The 4,665-nt window shown below is 27.7% G+C and overlaps 1 long non-coding RNA gene across 1 annotated transcript in view; it reads left to right on the forward strand.

The window, feature by feature from the left end:
• Positions 1-4,665, forward strand: part of LOC126898650 (uncharacterized) — a 114,561-nt gene that overhangs the window by 37,502 nt on the left and 72,394 nt on the right. The gene's annotated exons all lie outside the window — the stretch shown is intronic.

Here is a 4,665-nt window from a genome sequence, read left to right on the forward strand (position 1 = left end):
ACTTATGATGTAAATATAAGTATATTTTAATATATATATATATATACACAATATTTCACATGTTCTCATCAAAATCAAGGACCTTTTTTAAGATGGTACCTCCACCTAAAAAAAGTACAGTTGTGTATTGGTAGGAACGACTTTAAAATTGCAAAACGATTGCAAGGATTGGAATCTAGTTCTCATATACAATTTCTAACATTGTTTAATTATGTATAAATCTGCACGTAGTATGTAACTTTATTTGATTAACTTGTTAATAATTATAAAATTATTATATTTAAAAAAAAATTACCTTAAAATTTTCTACTAGAAAATCAACTGTCAAAATAACCTTTAACCTTATATAAAACAAAAGCTTTTTAAGGTTACTTTATGATGGAAATTAGAAAAACGTTCCGACAATATTATTCTATGAATTATTTGAATTAAAGACAAAAATCGTTTTAAACATCATTGATTTTTATCAGCATTTAATAGGATATACTTGAGACACTAAAATTTCATATAATATGCTATTTATGAAAATCCAATAGAATACAAATTAAAATACATAACGTTGAAGTATATGTAATCTAGTATATATATACTATAATGAATATTTAAAGTTCATCATGAACTTGACTCGTTGCTTATAGAGATAATTTAAAAAGATTATTGCTAGAGAATTCAGGTTATATAGCAAATATGTTTATACTGCTAAAATAATCTAAAAATGTGATAATTATATATTATATTCCTGTATTCATCGATTATTCGTCAAAGGTGTGTACTTTATTGACATCTTAAATACTTCCACACAACTCCTATAATTACTGATTATTCGAACAAGAAAAATAAAAAAGATAAAATTTATAAACTCAATATTTGCATTGGATAGTGACGACGAGAAGACCGTGGTAAGTGCCGCATTTACGGTAATGTATGCTGCATACAATATAAAATTGAAAAATAAAAAACAGTAGCACAATGGGGTCGCGGCACAGTGTGGACGTGGTATAGTTGGGACAAGTATAGATGATGTCTAACAGAGATTTTAATCACTGTCATAAGAAACGCTTCAATGCAATTATTATTTAATTAATACTTTCACTAAAATATATATGTCTTGTAAGGATGTCAACTTTGTTTTTTTAAATGAATAAAGTTATATTAAAAATTCAAATGCCGTTTACTATTAAATTAAAAACTCAAACATTTTATTAAATTCAAAATATGTGTTTCCATTTAAAAATACAAAGTTGAGACCCTTACAAGGCATAAGGGATGAACTTAAAAAGTATTACAGTTTTATTAGTTAATAATTCAAGAATAATGTGTAACTAAAGATAAACAAAAAAAAATGTTTAAATTATATTTATTCTGCAAGTAATTGAGTGGATTATGAAAAAAAAATCACCCTATATATATATTGCTAAATTATAAATATTAAAATATACTAATTAGAAGTATACATGTGAAGTGGAGAGAAGCGTCTGATGTATTATGCGATAAGAGAATTCCAATGAGGCTAAAAGGTAAATTCTATAAGACTGCAGTGAGACCATGTATGATGTGTGGTTCAGAGTGTTGAGCGGTTGACAAGAATGTAGAACAGAATATGAGTGTAGCAGAGATGAGAATGCTTAGATGGATAATTGGAGTGACTAGAGAAGATAGGATAAGGAACGTACATATTAGAGGAAGTATAGGTGTAGCGTCAATCGTTGTTTAGATGAAAAAAATTAGACTTAAATAGTTTGGTCATGTTATGAGGAGAGAGGAATCGGAAGCTGTAAGAACAATTATAGAAATTAATATTGAAGTTCCAAAAGGTAGAGAAAGGCCAAAAAAGAGATGGGGGGATGTAATTGAATGCGATATGAGGTCGGCTGATGTGAGCGTAGATGATGTGGGTGATTGTGTCAAGTGGATGTTTAGGATAAGGGTGGCCGACTCCAAGTAGTTGGGATTAAGACGAGGAAAAAGAAGAAGAATAAGATAATATTTAAAAACAATTTTTAGGTGTCTTGGACGCTAAAGGAATGTTAGAATATTACTAAAGAATTCGATAATAAATGGAATTATTTTATCTGCATTGGGGCCATAAACGGCAATCACATAGTTTTACAATCTCCAATTAACAGTAACTTAAAGCATATAAATTACAAAGATACATTTAATGTGATATTAATGGCTATTGTGGATGCTGATTATTGCTTTACTTTCGCCGTCGTAGTTTGTCAAGGACGAATCAGCGATGGTGGAGTTTTTCGTAATTGTACATTATATATAAAATTATGTGAAAATAAATGAAATATTTAACAAACCACTACCTGGAAAAGAAATAACTATGCCGTTCTTATTTGTCGCTGATGATACCTTCGGTTTAAGTTCACAAATTATGAACCCTTATCGTGGAATACACAAAAAAGGAAGTTCCCAGCCAATTTTCAACTATTGTCTTTTCTATGCTCGCAGGGTAGTTGAAAATGTGTTGGACTTAATGACAAGTATATTTCGGATATTTAGAAAATCAATACTTCTTGTACCACAAAAAGTTTCTATTGTATTATATGATCGTTTGATCATTCCATTTTTTAATAAAATAAGTACTAGTAGATGTAGTTAAAAATGTTTATTTGATTTTTATTTATAATATTAACGACTCAAATATCAAAATATATTAAATACACTTTTAAAATACTTAAACAAAAGAAAAAATACAACGTACATATCTGCCACGTATAAACATGGTATATCAAATGATAAAATGTTTAAAGTGTTTAAATTATATGTTGACGAGTGACGAGCCATTAAAAGTCATGTGTGAACTTAAACGATTTGCAATTAAATAAATGCAATTATTTTTAAAGTCCTTACACTTATGTCGCATTTACCGACAACCGATGGAAAATCACGAATGACTCGGCGAGTAAAAATAATTGTCATGCTTTACGATTATATAACTCCTATACGACTCTTAAAACACATCGATTGGTGAATATTCGCCAAGTAAATAAGACATGTGGGACCGGTTTAAAAAACCATCCTAACATTGTATAAAATGTCAAAATTATCTGTATACTATTAATCTGTAGTAATTTATTTATTTTATAATATCTTATTAATAAACAATAACATTGTAAGAATGATGATTTTCGGGAATAATACAAAGTATTGCAAAGGCAGAACAAACCCTTACAATCTGTTCTGTTCTAATGGCATACTCGATATCATTACATCAAAATTGTCATTGTCAAAGTTTTTACGTATTAAAGTTATGCATTTAACCGCATTCGTGTTATTTTATTTATCAATTATTAATTAATACTATCACTCAAGTTGTTCCAAGAAATAAAAAAAATTATTAGGTAAGATTTCAAATCAATAAGAGTCAATATTAGATTAGACATACACCCCGACTTAAAGTAACTCTCACTTTTAATAAATAGTACAATTAAATTGAAAGGATTTCGGGCTATGAGCGCTTAAAAATGCTTGTCTGATATATGCGAATGTAAGATAAAACGGAAATGAAGTGTTACTACTTGACTGCTTTATCAAAATATTATATAAAAAAATCTGTATGATTTGTGAATGTCGTGTTTTTTTTATGCAACTATTTAGTCAGTATTTTCCGACGACTTACCTCGCTCTAATTGTTTATTACTTAAAATCCTTCCATAAAGGTATAGATTTATTAAAAAAATAAATATTTTCATTTACCTATAATTCTTCTGGTAAGACAAATATTTTATTGCAATGACCTTTGTAGTTGATGTCACTATTAATGATATGTATACATATACTTAAACCTGCGCGACTTAATTCAGTAAAACTCTATATTAAATCTACTCAACGTTAGAATTAAGTTTAATATCCTTTTAAGGTTCCATGTAAGCCTTTTTTGTGTATTTATAAGGTCTACTCTCCGACTTTCTGTATATTATTTTTATACTAACACATTATAAATAGTGAAACCAATAATAAGATTATAAACAATATTACTGTTCTGTTTAATAAACAAGTGGGGTACATCTTCTCAGTCATCCGCAGGGTGATTTAGGTTAGATGTAAATTCATTTTAAGTTTTTTACACAATAGATTATACTAGTTCACTACATTTTAATCGCTCGAGCTATTTCGTTTCGAAAATTCGGCTGAGATCAGATTGGCTAGTTGACAAGTGGAGAAACACTTTGGAGAACGTTTGTGGTTAATTAAAACTTTGATTATATTATAGTGTTACTACTCTATCCAGCTAGGGTATGTCCCTTCTATAAGCAATATACACATTGTAATCTAATAATATGGTTTTTTTAATGTATTAAATGTGTAATAAAAAAAAAAGTTCAATAACAATATATTTTATATATTGAATAAGTTGTATCATTAAAAGTGTTCAACCAAAAATAAGACTTATTAGAATTCTTTTATGTCCCAGCGACTAAAAATGAAATGTATTGCGACATAGATTTGATATAAAGTTGTACCCAAGAACAAACTCTAATAATTTAAATTATTAAATATAATAATATAGTATTTATTTTTATTTTAATATAGTATTAAATTCTTATAAGGATATTTAGGTAAAAAATGTTGAATCGTCTAAATATAACGTTAATTACTTAAGATAATATGTATAACATTTTTTTAATATACATTTATATATACTGACACAGA

The sequence above is a fragment of the Daktulosphaira vitifoliae genome, unplaced genomic scaffold (assembly GCF_025091365.1).
Source record: "Daktulosphaira vitifoliae isolate Bord-2020 unplaced genomic scaffold, ASM2509136v1 Scaffold_1, whole genome shotgun sequence".
Classification (NCBI taxonomy): domain Eukaryota; kingdom Metazoa; phylum Arthropoda; class Insecta; order Hemiptera; family Phylloxeridae; genus Daktulosphaira; species Daktulosphaira vitifoliae.